Raw genomic sequence first — 15,249 nt, forward strand, 5'->3', positions numbered from 1 at the left:
GGTACCGAAATGCACCCTCCCCCTCCAGAATGCACCGCAGCCGCTCTGAGACATCCTTGACCCTTGCACCAGGGAGGCAACATACCATCGTGGAGTCTCGATTGCGGCCACAGAAACGTCTATCTATTCCCAATGTTGCATTGGAGGCCCTGGTGGACAGGACAAGCTAGCTCCTCTTCTCCCCAGTCTCTCTGATTCATAAAATCAATACAATTGTCATATGCGGCTTTGAGTGGCACATATTCCATGTTGCTACCTGGAAAGATCCAAATATAAAGAAATTCAAGGTAGTGGTGACTGTGACTGGTACAGACAGTGGCCCACAGGTCTTTAGCCAGAAGTTGGCATATTTCCCCAATAACCTCTCTGAGGCAGAGACATCTGTTCCTACTTATTGCAGCCCACTGGTGCTGAGCACAGATTCAGAGGAGCTACTGATTGCTATCAGTACAGACCGAATAAACCCAACCAGATCTTGAAAGCCCTCTGTAAGTGTGATGTTCAGGCTGATCCTCAAGGCATCTATTGGAGCAGTGGCAGTTACTATTCCAGTAGCCACCAATGTTCTTGAAAGCTGTTCCTGATATCTTGATGCTGCAGGAATCTCCCAGGCTGCCATTGTCTCCAGGATGTTCTGCAGGTTATGGGAAACACCCTCTTTACTACAGTAGGTAGTGGAATATCACCATTTCAAAAATATACTCCCTTTCTTAAATATTACATTTGATAAATAATATATCCTAGAGATTTAATTGTTTTGAGCCCTTTAAGTAGACGTAAAACCTATATCTTGTTAATGCATTACTAATTTACGTTTATTTGGACTATGTTCATTTGTGAAGATCATGGTACTATGATTTTCTGTATTGAATGCACCAATTAAGTAATTGTTCAATATTTTAACTGTTCTATTTCATCCTCAGTTATCATATTTTTCCCTCTCAGCCAACAATCCTTACTGTTGCAGTACGAGAAGGATGTCTTGTTATCGTGTTTTCTGTGCAGAGTTATCTTCTTATTAGACCCCTGGAGTCAAGGATGACTTGCTTCCACACTAAAATGAGTTCTAAGGTGACTGATGAGACCAATGCAGGATCTACAGTCTCTGTCACAGGTGGGGCAGGTGGTGGTTGTAGGGACAGGTGGGTGGGGTGCTTGAGTTGTCGTACGCTCCTTCCACTGTTTGTGCTTGGCTTCCGCATGCTCCTGGCGAAGAGACTCAAAGTGTTAGGCGCCATTTCAGATGCATCTCCTCCACTTTGAGCAGTTTTGGGCCAGGGATTATCAAGAGTTGGTGGGGATGTTACATTTTTTCAAGGAGGCTTTGAGGGTGTCCTGGAAGTGTTTTCTCTGCCCTCCTGGGGCTCGCGTGCCGTGATGTAGCTCAGAGTAGAGTGCTTGTTTTGTGAGTCTAGTATCGGGCATGTGGACAATGTGACCCGCCCATCGAAGCTGATCGAATGTGGTCAATGTCCCGATGCTGGGGATGTTGGCCTGAGAGAGAACGCTGATGTTGGTGCGTCTATCCTGCCAATGAATTTGCAGGATTTTGTAGTTGGTGGTACAGGTACTTCTCCAATGCTTTTTTATGTTCATTTTCTGGTTCCTGTTTGCACTTTTTAACATGTTTCGAAAGGTTCCTTGTATCCTTCCCGGCAGATGGCTTAACTTTCTCTATAAATTTTGTAGAGTTCATTTTCTTTCTTATTTCACTTTGGGGTGTCTTGCTTATCCATTTAGAATCACATTTGTTTAGCTTATAATACTTGCTGGTCTTGGATATATTCTTTGTTCTGCAAGCTCTTCAAGGCCTTGAAGGTGGTCCATTTGTCCTCAACTGAGACGATTAATAAACAGTTTCCAGTCAACGTGTTTCAGCTCTCCCCTCATACCCTTGACTATCCTAACATTGAAGCTCTGTGTTTTGGGCTTTGGTGGTGCTGAATTGCAGATCATACCAGAATTAATTATGTTGTGGTAGCTGTCACCCAGGAGTATTATGGCTACGGTTCCCTGAATGCTATCAGGATCACTTGCCATTGTCAAGTTGAATTGAGAACTGCCTCTAGTGGTTTCCTTGATGCACTGGGTCATTAAGCAATTGTGCATTATATTTATTAACTCAGACTTCAAACCACTTGGGCATTCCCAATTTATATTAGGTTAGTTGAAATCCCCCATTAATTTGACCTTCCTTTATCCACAAACAGATGAAGTCTGACTTAATAATAAGCTACTAAAGAGTTCCACTGAAGTTTGAAAAAATACACTTCTGGAATAGTAAGAAGAACTGATGACTTGATATTGAACATTTTGGCTGTTATAAATTCAGAATCTGCCATAGATACCATCTCGGGTTCAGTGGCGTTAGTAACTCCTGTAAGTGGATCCATGTTCCCATGTTCTGAAATTGACTCACACTGCCCTATTCTCTACTTATAAGATAGTGTAACCCATGGGTTGTAACAACGTAGCTCCCTTGACAGAAAACTAAATACCATAAACCTACACACATCCGCATTGCACTTCTCCAATCTTTCAAGAGGCAAATCTGCTAAACACCCTGGCAAGACGAGGCTGGTGACAAATCAAGAACCAGTATCGTTAAAATGTCTAAGCTAACTTTCATTGCTTGAGCCAGTATGCTTCAAATATCCCATTTGATCTACATTTCTCAACTCCTATAATAACGATATGAACAACAGAAAACAGAATATACTATCCAATTCCAAAGAGTCGTCAGAATATTCAGTTTTTGTTGTAGTTCCTTTGGGGTCAGTTCCTAGCTGGGAAAACTGACCTGTTATTTCATAAAAACCCCACCTCAGGCCAAGACTTGCCTTCTGGCAGCCTTTCCTGGGCTTGACTAACCCTGAACATGGGTTGCTTTCTCTAATTCTGTTAATTCTGACCACAGCAAGTAGAATCGCACCAGACTATCCTGACAACTACCCCTGTTGAGCTCGAATGAATTGAGTCATCTGAACCAGGTGAACAGTTTTTGAAATATCCAAGCTGACCTTTTTTGTTTGAACCAGGGTGTTTCAAACACCCTTTTTGAGTTCTGATCGCTCAGCCATGGTGTACTGCTAATTTAACTCCTGAGGAGCTAAGTATAACTTCTTAGTAGCATTTGTAACATATATTACACCAATGTTTCCCTGTGGTGGCACAGTCAGATATGCCAAAATATGACTGGTATATTCAAAAACAGCAATATTTTCACACTAGGTTGAATATTTTAGGATTTTGGCTTTGGACATCCATAAGTATTTTGAGGAGGGTGGGGTTCAGGTAGGGGAATTGCTCCCTGAACACCCAGGGCAGATATGGCTGCCTGCTGAGTGCCCTTCTCCCTTCCTCCTCCCTCTTCCAGCAGCTTGACCTGTTCTGAGTGCCCTCTGTTCATTCTCCAAGTCATGCTGTATTCCAGAGGGAATTCCAACCAGTGCACCCATGTCTGGCAGCAAATGGTTTGTGCAGATACCTTGAAGTCAGGAAAAGTCCTTCAGCATCTGTCACACCACTCCCTGTAGACTGTGCAACTTTAAACAACTATAGAAAGCACCATAACACTTGTAGACGCATATCATCACCAGAAGAAATCAACCAGCAATTAACCTGTAAGTGGTTGATGATCCCTTCAAATAGCACTGGTAGGGGGGTCTTTCCCACTGGTGAATGTGTGTTCAGCTGTGCGAGGTTAAGAGGTTAGCTGGAACGTTGAGCTCCAAAATGGCAGCACTGGCATCAAATCAGTGTTGCACGCTAATTGACGACATGGTCTGCCTACTCTGCATACTTCCAGCGGACAGTTACTGCAATCGTTAACACCCTCACCAATATGGCGACCAATGTGATTCAACCCACATGTGTGCAGGCGTGCTGCGAATGCCATTTTGGAGCCAAAACAGCAGTAATTGCGCCCCCAAAAAAGGATCCGAATTTTGTGCCCATGGCATCAGAGCTGCCCAAAAACAAGAGGCAGTTGGAGTGTGAAGTGCCCACATATTTATAGCAAGCCGAAGTGGTGTGTGCCATTCCAAATCAATTGAGTAATGAAATACACCTAGGTATCGACGCGGCTGAGGTGTTGTGAGCGGAAGCAGGATAGGAGAAGCTTAATGTTAACTTAAGAAATGACATTTGCCACAATTGGCTATCAAGTATGGAACTGATTGTAACTTAGCTAAGTAAATGCCAACTCAGTTGAAACATTCTAAAGAGAATTAAATCAATTTCTGACTCGGCACAAGAGCATATAAACAAAAACAGAAAGTGCTGGATGCACACAACAGGTCAGTCAGCATCTGTAGAGAGAGCAGGTGAGTTAACATTTCAGGTATAGAACCTTTAACAGAATCCGAAAGGGGCCATGCTTGAAAAAGTAACTCATTATTCTCCCCACAGATCTAACTGACCTGCTAAGTATTTCCAGCATGTTCTGTTTTTCAGATTTACAGCATCTGCATTTTTTTTAAATTGTTGCAGGTGGTTATTGATTGGGAATAGGAAAATGATGAGTATTGGTCACAGAATCCTGACACAAAATCAGGATGCCAAAGTGTATGACTGAGCCATCCTGTCTCCTCCGATATTTGATATTTATTTTTTGCAATTTAAGAGGAAATGTGACCTACTTTTAAGAGTAATGAGCTGCACATGGATTTTACTGGAGTAGGCGACCTAAACGGGATCTATTCTATTAAATCACATATGGTTAGCATTATTTTCCATTAGGTAAAGAGAGTGATTTAATTTTCATGTCATGCTGAAGGCACAACAAATTCTAGACTACATAACACAGATGCACGAAAATTCATATAACCTAAATGGTCTGCTAGTCATTTGGGAACAATTCAAATAGAACTTGCTGTCAAAAATGTCTTGTCAGATCTGGGTGACAGCCAGGAGATATGACGACACTGACAGATTTTACCAGTGTTCAGACAAGAGAAGAGTCGTGACTGGACTTTTAGTGATGAGAGGCAGAGTGCATAAAAATAAACAGAGATATTTTTCATAAGATCCCAAATCTGTCTTTATTAACTATGTACTATTAAGAAATCATAATTTGCAAAGTTTTAGCATGCATTTCTTTGACCCGATCTATCTCCTCCTGAAATACTTATATCTTAGACGTGGTCACCATGTAATTCATTTTAAATTATCAAAGCTGACTTCAGTTTTGGATTTTTCATTTAATTTTGATAAAAAGGAAAATGATGAATAATTACCTCCCCCTCTTTAGCCCCACCACTAAACTCAGTTCTTTCAAAAAAAACTGAATCCTAAAATTGCATTTAATTTAACTCGTATTCAATGCAAGTGCTCAGTACAATGCTTTTTATGTATACAGCCCTGATTTTGGGATCCGAGCAAAAATGGGCTTGTGCTGGCCAACTACACATCCTGCCCACACTGGCACTCAGGGGCGGAGTTCTGCCACATTTTACGACAGGAGGTCCTCCCCCTAATTTGAATAGGTTACTGGCACATGAAAGGATTGCCCAGAGAGCTTGGCCTGTAACAGAAAGCTTGGTGGAGAAAATTGGGCAAGGCTGCAGCTCTTAGATTGCTATAAAAGGGGAATTTATGTTGCATGCACAAATGTGGACTAATTGTTTGCAATGGCACAGCACAGGCATGCAGCCTAATTGCTCACTTTGATACTATAAAATTGGAGCTGCTACTTCGGGTGCAGCAAAGGAGGGTGGTCCTAATTCGGACTGAAGGCTAGCCTTCAGTAAAGAGACAGTGCCAGCTGCACTGAGGGTGGTCGCTCACAAGTCAGTGCAGTCTACAAATGAGGCTGAAGTTTATTGGTATCATGAGCAAGGCAGGGGTAAGTGTGCTCTTTACCTTTGCTCACATAGATTGTAAGGCTCATCAACAATAGCACAAAGGTAAATTGGAACTGCCACAACCTGTAGCAGGTGCTCTTTCATGCACTACCATTAAGTTTTTTGTACACACACTTTCCTTTTGCAAAAGCTGCACGGCACACTTGAACGTGGCTGTGACTGTCGCAGAACAGCAAATAGATGTTGAAGCATCCAGGCGCAAGAGCTCCCCTGTTGTTAGCGGCTTTTTCAGTGGGGTCAGCGACCATGAATACAAATGACAGCCCAGTTCACCTGTGAGCCATCCAAACAGTGTTCCCTCTCCTCCAAATAATGTAGATACTGTGGAATACTGCACATGGCTCCTTCCTGGATAATGGCCACTGACATGAATAATGATGTTTCTGTCGTTAAATAGCATCTGAGTAATAACTAGTGAAAAACTTCTCTGTTCAGGAAGGCCATGACATTGCTGGGACCATGTAGGGTACTGCGTTAGAGAATGGGACACTGACACTCAGTGAAAGTTCTGTGCCTTGTCTAGTTGATGGCTCTTTTCCACAGGAAATGCGATGAAGGTATTGATTCTTGCAAACATAGCGGCTGGAATTTTCCTGTTGCCACCTGTGCGGGTTTGGGGGCAGGTCGGCAGTAAAACTCCCAGAAATAGCGAGTACATCAGGAATCCGTCATCACCCCATCGCCTCGAGCATTTAACTCAGGCGGCTTTGAAGGCTTGACACGGACCCGATCCGCAGAGGCGGGCGACCTCATTGAAATCATTAACTTCATGTTGCGAGACCCTTAAGAGTGATTTTAAATGCCAGCTTCTTAGTTTTACTGCAGGAGCACATAAATACTGCAACATTACACCTCATTACTTGCCTCATGGAAAGGCTCTTTGCTCGCTCCATTTTGTCCACAAATTTCGATTGCAGGTCATTTCTGCAACCTCGGAAGTCACTTTCACCACATTGTACTCAGCGTCACAACATTGAGGGATTGGCCCTCTCATCTCCACTTGACCTGCCATCTACTACACCAGCATGGGTGATGCTTATACTGTCTCACCTCGGTCCTCAGAATCGGATGATGGGCACCAACACCAACAACACCAGCAGCAGCAGCCTTCCACTCAGCAACCTGATTCGCCACAGTGTCTGTGAACCACAAAGGCTTCCACTCTCTCAATGTGCTGTTCGTCTGCAACCATAACAAGATGATTATGCATGTCTGTGCCAGATTCCCTGACAGCTGTCATGAATCGTTTGTTCTGCTCCAGTCCATCCTCCCTCAGCCCTTTGCACCTGCAAACAGATTTACCAGCTGGCTGCTTGGAGACAAGGGCGATCCACTACACACGTGGCTGATGGCACCTCTGAGGACGGCCAGCCACATCACTGCCACATGCAAAGTTCCCCGTGTTGTGGTAACCTTCACTTCTGCAAGAAGAGCTGCTCCGATCCAGATGTTGTCTGCAGGTCCTGGTGCAGCAGATGGTATAGCACTGGCAAGCCAGTCTGGTAAAGTGTATGTGTGGAGAGATCTATAAATGTACATCCTAGGATCGTGACAGGTGTAATCAAAATGCCTTAGACATTTAGGGTTAGGGTTAGGGTTCTTGCATCTGTATTTCATGGGCCCTCAAGTCTTTCTCAACTCAATTATGCTCCCAAAGAGTTGCCCACCTGTGGTGCAGTGGGTAGCACTCTTGCCCATATGTCAGAAGGTTGTGGGTTCAACCTCACTCCAGTGACTTGGGACTGGAATTTCCAATGGCTTACCGCCTGGTTTCTGGGCGATATTGGACATTGTGAGCAGTAATCAGGTGAGTGAAAATGTCCTTACCTGAGTTACATGGCGGTTTCGAGGTACTGCTGGGGAGCGGGCCGCTGGCATGCACTGGCACGATATTTGGCTGAGTGGTGACCCGTAGGTACATTTTTTGAGGATCAGTGGAGCTGGGCGGTCAGTGAGTAGCTCTTCAAGAAAAAGATTAGCAATTGTTTTTTTACTAATTATTTTAAAAATGTGTTGTGGTGATTTCATTTTAAAGCATATTGAGAATGTTTTTTTGATTTTTTTTTTAGTTGATGTTTTGTGAAAAATTATTTTTTATGTTTTTCTGGTGTTAGGCCCAACCTACAGCCTCGAGGTAAATTTTTATTGATTTTAAATTTTTCGTCCATTTTATTTATGAACTGCCCAATCGACCCTAAATTGCACTTTTTCGCTCAGGGTGGGGTGCAAGGCCCATGTTTTTCGCTCGGTGAATTTTTTTATTTTTTGGGGGCAAATTTTTGCCGGTGATAATCTTCCCAATCTTAGCAGTCTTTTGGGCGGCGATTGGGCGCTGCTGGCTGATTGGAAATTCTAGCCCTTGAACACATAATCTCGGCTGGCACTTCAGTGCAGTGCTGAGGAACTGCTGCACTGTTGGAGGTGCCATCTTTTAGATGAGACATTAAACTCAGGAAAGTTCTCCCGGTGTCCTGGCCTACATTTATCACTCAAGCAACACCTAAAACAGATGATCTGGTCATATATTTCATTGCTGCTTATGGGTCCATGCTGTGCGAAAATTGGTTACTGCTTTTCCTACATCATCATAGGCAGTCCCTCGAAATCGAGGAAGACTTGCTTCCACTCTAAAAGTGAGTTCTCAGGTGACTGAACAGTATGGGAATTACAGTCTCTGTCACAGATGGGGTAAACAGTGGTTGAAGGAAAGGGTGGGTGGGGAGTCTGGTTTGCCGCACGCTCCTTCCGCTGTCTGCGCTTGATTTCCACATGCTCTTGGCGACGAGACTCGAGGTGCTCAGCGCCCTCCCAGATGCCCTTCCTCCACTTTGGGCGGTCTTGGGCCAGGGATTCCCAGGAGGCTTTGAGGGTGTCCTTGAGACATTTCCTCTGCCCACCTGGGGCTCGCTTGCCGTGTTGGAGCTCTGAGTAGAGCGCTTGCTTAGGGAGCCTCATGTCGGGCATGCAGACGATGTGGCCCACCCAGTGGAGCTGGTTGAGTGTGGTCAGTGCTTCAATGCTGGGGATGTTGGCCTGATCGAGAACACTGATTTTGGTGCACCTATCCTGCCAATGGATTTGCAAGAGGCAGCACTGATGGTATTTCTCCCGTGCTTTGAGATGTCTGCTGTATATAGTCCATGTCTCTGAGCCATATAGAAGGGCGGGTATCACTACTGCCCTGTAGACCGCAAGCTTGGTGCCAGATTTGACGTCCTGGTCTTCAAACACTCTCTTCCTCAGGCGACTGAAGGCTGCGCTGGCACACTGGAGGTGGTGTTGGACTTCCTCATCAATGTCTGCCCTTGCTGATAGTAGGCTCCCGAGGTATGGAAAATGGTTCACGTTGTCCAAGGCCACGCCGTAGATTTTGATAACCGAGGGGCAATGGTGTATGGCGGGGTCAGGCTGTCATACGGATGTTTAGTATAAGGCCCATGCTTTTGTACACCTCGGTGAAGGTGTTGACGATGGTTTGGAGTTCGGCCTCTGAGTGTGCGCAGACACAAGCGTCATCCGCATACTGTAGTTCAATGATAGAGGAAGGGATGACCTTGAATCTAGCCTGGAGGTGGTGAAGGTTGAACAGGTTCCCATTGGTTCTATAGTTTAGTTCCACTCCAGCAGGGAGCTTGTTGAAAGTGAGATGGAGCATTGCAGCGAGGAAGTTCGAGAAGAGGGTTGGCGCGATGACGCAGCCCTGCTTGACCCCGGTCCAGATGTGGATTGGGTCTGTGGTGGATCCGTTAGTCAGGATCACGGCTTGCATGTCATCATGGAACAGGCGGAGAATGGTGACAAACTTTTGGGGGCAGCCAAAATGGAGGAGGACGCTCCATAGTCCATCATGGTTGACAGTGTCAAAGGCCTTTGTGAGGTTAAAGAAGGCCATGTACAAGGGTTGATGCTGTTCCCTGCATTTCTCTTATAGTTGTCACGTGGTGAAGATCATGTCCGTTGTACCCCTTAGTGGACGGAATCCGCATTGCGACTCTGGGAGGAGCTCTTCAGCCACAGGGAGAAGACGATTGAGGAGGATTCTTGCGATGACTTTCCCAGTGGTCAGGAAAATCAATGCTGGGACATTCAAAGACCCAGTTAAGAAAGCCCTATACAGTCAGCGCCTCACTGCCAAACTGGTGACCCTCGATGACTCCGAGATGCAGAGTGCCCACAGCACCAGGTCTGCCCTCAAGGCCTCCATAACCAACACCTGCGAAGAAGCACTCGGTCACTCAACCAGGAAACACTAAGACTGGTTTGACGAGAATGACCAGGAGATTGAAGAGCTGATAAGCCGCAAGCGCAAGGCATTTCTGAACTTAAAGTAGCAACTCAATTTAGGAGCAGCAAAGCAACTCTACAGGTGGCTGAAGGCCGAGGACCAACAAAACACCCGCGATCTAAAGAATAGATGGTGGGTGGAGAAAGCGCAGAAGATCCAGCAGCTGGCTGACAATCATGACGTGCGAGGATTCTTCACTGCAGTCAAGGCCACCTATGCCCAAGCATCCAAGGTCCCACCCCACTGCTGGCCAAGAACGGAGGGGCACTCATTAAGGACACCGAGGTAGTCAGTGCCTGCAGGAAGGAGCACTTCGAAGATCTCCTTAATCGTGACACTGCCACTGACACGAGTGCCCTCGACTCCATCCCACAGTATGTTACCCGCCACCATCTCAGCAAAACCCCAGCCCTGCACAAGGTAGAAAAGGGCATTTGTCAACTCAAGAATAACAAGGCAACAGGAGCAGATGAAATCCCCGCCGAGGCACTAAAGTATGGCGGTGAAGCACTATTGGCACGAATGCATGACCTCATCTCTCTTATCTGGAGACAGGAGAGCATGCCGGGAGATCTCAGAGATGCTGTAATCATGACCATCTTCAAAAAAGGGGACAAGTCCGACTGTGGTAACTACAGAGGAATCTTCCTGCTGTCGGCCACTGGGAAAGTCATCGCAAGAATCCTCCTCAATCGCTTTTCCTACATTACAACACTGACTACACTTCAAAAGCACCTCATTGATTGTAAAGCACTTTGGGATATTCTGAGGTGGCGAAAGGTGTTATATAAATCCAAATTCTTTCTTTGTATGGTGTAATTTAAATACCAGCAGCATTCAAGAATAATGAAAGAAAGGTTTGTCAGGAAAAAAGCCACCCCTCAGAACGTCAGATCTGCAAGGTTGCACTTTCCCTGATGTAATAAGGTCCCATCCCCTCAGCAAAGTCTTGCAATATCTACCCTCGATAGGTCTTCCATTTTTGAATGTTTTCACCCTCCTTGTCTCCTTACAACATGCTCCATTGTAACCAAAGGAGACAGGAAGGTGATTGCCAGAAAACTTCTGTTTTGTGTGTAATTGGCCCCTGTAAACAGTGTTCTTCAGTTTAATGTTAGCTGGTCTGGCTGACAAATCTTCCACCTGTGTGTCTGTGTGTTACTGCATGTGCCCCACCCCAGATTGCATCTCTGGTATCAACTGCATAATGTTTCAGTTGAGAGGGCAGGTAGGTCACCTGCTATTAAGCCTTTATTAATACCCTTCTTCAACCAGCTCTTACAGATTATTCTGTGTGTGTGGTAGAATAATATCCGGCAAGGTTGGGAATTTTGCCAACTCAGGCACAAATCCACTGCCAATAGAGAGCAGGCCTAGTGATCTTCCTGGAAGCCCTCCTACCCTTTGCATTGCTGAGATGATGATGAAATTAAGGAAGATAAATGCCTGCCTTCAAAAGGATTAGCTCCACTGGGAAGCACTGGTTAACAGTCTCCGTGAGCTATGTTGCAGAATGAATGCATTTAGCTCTCGTGCTGCTGAAACACAAAGGCACTTTGTTGGTGTTATTTCAGCGCAGAATCAGGACAGGAAACTTTTTTGGCAGCAAAATGGGGCTGAAGCCATTTCTGTCGGGTTTCAGCCCTAACACTGACGTCATCACCCCTTCCACCCCCAAATTCTCTTGTGCTTTCTAACCCTTCCCAACTGATCTCATTTAAATATATGATAATGAGGGCCAGTGGTAATGGAGTTCCACGTTTCCTGCTTTTGCACTAGCACTTCACTTGGGGAATTCCATCTGAGCATTGTAAGGCACAGCTATACCCAGGATCAGCTGAGATCAGGGAGGAGTTTATGAGCCTGAGGAATGAAGACACTTCACAGAGAAAGGAAGAACTTGCATTTATATAGCACCTTTCACAACCTCAGGGCATCCCAAAATGCTTCACAGTCAATGGCGCCCGTAGCCACTCATCAAACTTATTTCAGCAGTACCGCCCAGTCCCACAACCTCCGCCACTGAGAAGGACAAAATTAACACCATCCGCTTCAAGTCATATAACCATCTTAACTTGGACATGCCTTGGCATTCCTTCATCGTCGGTGGGTCTAATCCTATAATACTGTACCTAACACCACCAGGAGCACCCCATCACCACTAGGAGGCTCAAGAAGACCCAGCCTTTCTCATGGTAGCTCCAGTCATCCACATCCAGAGATGAAGTTTGAAAAAAAGTAAAGGTTCCGTATGAAATAAGTTTAGTGCTGGATTTTCGGGTTTTAGTCATTTCTCCCATTTCCGGCACAAATCACGGTAAATTTCTTTCTTTTGAGCCGGGTTAGCATCAGCGCCAGAGCGTGCAACTTTCGCCAAATGAAACTTGCTGACGAGCATTAGCGCTAACTCTGGCGTTGCACAATAGATTTTGTGCGCCGGAGCCGAAACTTCAGCCCCGAAAAAAAATCAGCCCTTCTGCGCATACGCAAATTTTTGTTTTTTGGTGTTTTTTTCGTTTTTTCTCACGCTTCTGGTCAGCTGTCCGATCGCAAACGCTAATGCAAGCAGGGAGCGACCACCGCATGCGCAGTACACCCAGGGCTGAATCACCCATTTGACTTTTGAATTTGATAATGGAGGAGCAGGTTAAGGTTGAGGAGTCCAGACAGCGTGCAAAGAGATTCACACCAGAGGAAAATGGGCTGTGGAGAGGAGATGGGATCAGTTACATAGGATGGGTGGATCTAGACCCCTCCCAGCCAAGTTTAACAAGATCTGAAGGTCTCTGCCTCCGATACCGTGGTTCAAAGTAGCACCAAGTGTCGAAAGAAATTTAACGATCTCACCAGGGTCGTTAGAGTGAGTACCACTTTCATTCATGCACTCCTTCATTACTGAAATTATAAATCTGACACACTATTTGTTCTGATGCTGTTGGTGCCTCTCAACACTCTGCGGGTTGCCTCCTAAAATGCACGGCACATAGGTAGGCTTAGTTCAGCACCCTATTGGCCATGACTGATCTTTACACATTATTAAGATTGCTTTCTGAGATCTGCACTTCGATGCCCTCCTGATGGACCACATGCAACTTCCAAGGCCATTAAACACAGAACTGTATTATATTCACACAGTATGGTATAAATGCTTTGGTGGCTATCTGTGTGTGCCACAAGAGCAGATGGACCCTCTGGTAACCATGCCCATTTTCATCTTTGCAGGCAAAGAAAGCACACAATCGGCAGGAGCAGCTGCGCAAGGGCGGTGGTCCGGCTTAGACCCTGCCACTCACTGACCTCGAGGAGCAAGGGGCAGGCCTCATTGGCATCTCTGGTCGGGCAACTGCCCATGGTGGTGCTGACCCCCGGTTGGAAAGTGAGGCTAAGTCCTGCACACTCCCTGGGCTGGGTTGGGGCAATGTGATGCATTATCTGTGGACTAGGGTTGGGGCAATGTGATGCATTGTCTGTGGACTAGGGTTGGGGCAATGTGATGCATTGTCTGTGGACTAGGGTTGGGGCAATGTGATGCAGTGTCTGTGGACTAGGGTTGGGGCAATGTGATGCAGTATCTGTGGACTAGGGTTGGGGCAATGTGATGCAGTGTCTGTGGACTAGGGTTGGGGCAATGTGATGCAGTGTCTGTGGACTAGGGTTGGGGCAATGTGATGCAGTGTCTGTGGGCTAGGGTTGGGGCAATGTGATGCATTGTCTGTGGACTTGGATTGGGGCAATGTGATGCATTGTCTGTGGACTAGGGTTGGGGCAATGTGATGCAGTGTCTGTGGACTAGGGTTGGGGCAATGTGATGCAGTGTCTGTGGACTAGGGTTGGGGCAATGTGATGCAGTATCTGTGGACTAGGGTTGGGGCAATGTGATGCAGTGTCTGTGGACTCGGGTTGGGGCAATGTGATGCAGTATCTGTGGACTAGGGTTGGGGCAATGTGATGCAGTATCTGTGGACTAGGGTTGGGACAATGTGATGCAGTATCTGTGGACTAGGGTTGGGGCAATGTGATGCAGTGTCTGTGGACTAGGGTTGGGGCAATGTGATGCAGTATCTGTGGACTAGGGTTGGGACAATGTGATGCAGTGTCTGTGGACTCGGGTTGGGGCAATGTGATGCAATGTCTCTGGACTACATATAATGGAGTAGCGGCGATCCTTCAAATGAGTCGGTGCTATGCGACCTTCCTCATGTCACCCTGCCCCCTCCCCTGCTGCTCGTCTGTTGCTTTCTACTTCCAGATGAGCAGTCACAGGCGCCACATCCCTCTCATGAACACTCCACGTCAGGACATCATGTTGGAGGGGGGTCAATGAGGAGGAGGAAGAGGAAGAGGGGACCAGTGACAAGCCGACTCTGGGGGGAGGTGGGGTGGCGGGGTAAATGCACTCGACACCTCTTTTGCCACCAGCAAACATGTCATCCGAGGATGATCTCACATTCTCGGGCTTTGACACATCCGATGCTCCTGGGACTAGTGGCGTGCAGCAACGCGGTTCTGGAGTAGAATCCAGTATGCCATCTCTTTGGAGGGTGAGTCGGCAAAGTTGGTCTGCTGACAGACAGGCAGACGTCCAACTGGACATGGTGGGACTGTCCAGGGAGAGTGCCAGCTCAGCCGACAGCTCCTTGATGTCCTGGGTAGGAATCCCGCGAGCATTGAGAAGCTCAATGCAACGATTACGGAGGTAGGGTTGCAGATTGTGGGTGCGAGCCGCGAAACCTGTGAGGCCATCAGTGCCCACACAAGGCTGATGGCCTCCACTAGTCACATTGGAGACCCCAGTGTCACACCCAGATCCACGTCATCTGTTACTGGCAACGCCGATCAAGAGGCTCGCCAGTCAAAAGCCAGACCTTCCATACCACGAGCTACTCCAGCGCGTCCCCAGACAGCGTCTCCAATGTTTCTTCACCCAATACAGCAGTCTCTGGCCACCTTGTTGCATGAACTCTTGCCACTTTGAGTAGGGGGAGCAGGTGAGGGAGGGGGCTTGGGGTAAGGTGGGTGAAGAACCGATGTTAAAAAACAGTGGGGCAGGGGTTGTTGTTTTGTTATTGTTGTTGTTATTTTATTAAAGTTTCAAATGTT

The sequence above is a fragment of the Pristiophorus japonicus genome, chromosome 15, assembly GCF_044704955.1.
Source record: "Pristiophorus japonicus isolate sPriJap1 chromosome 15, sPriJap1.hap1, whole genome shotgun sequence".
NCBI lineage: Eukaryota > Metazoa > Chordata > Chondrichthyes > Pristiophoridae > Pristiophorus > Pristiophorus japonicus.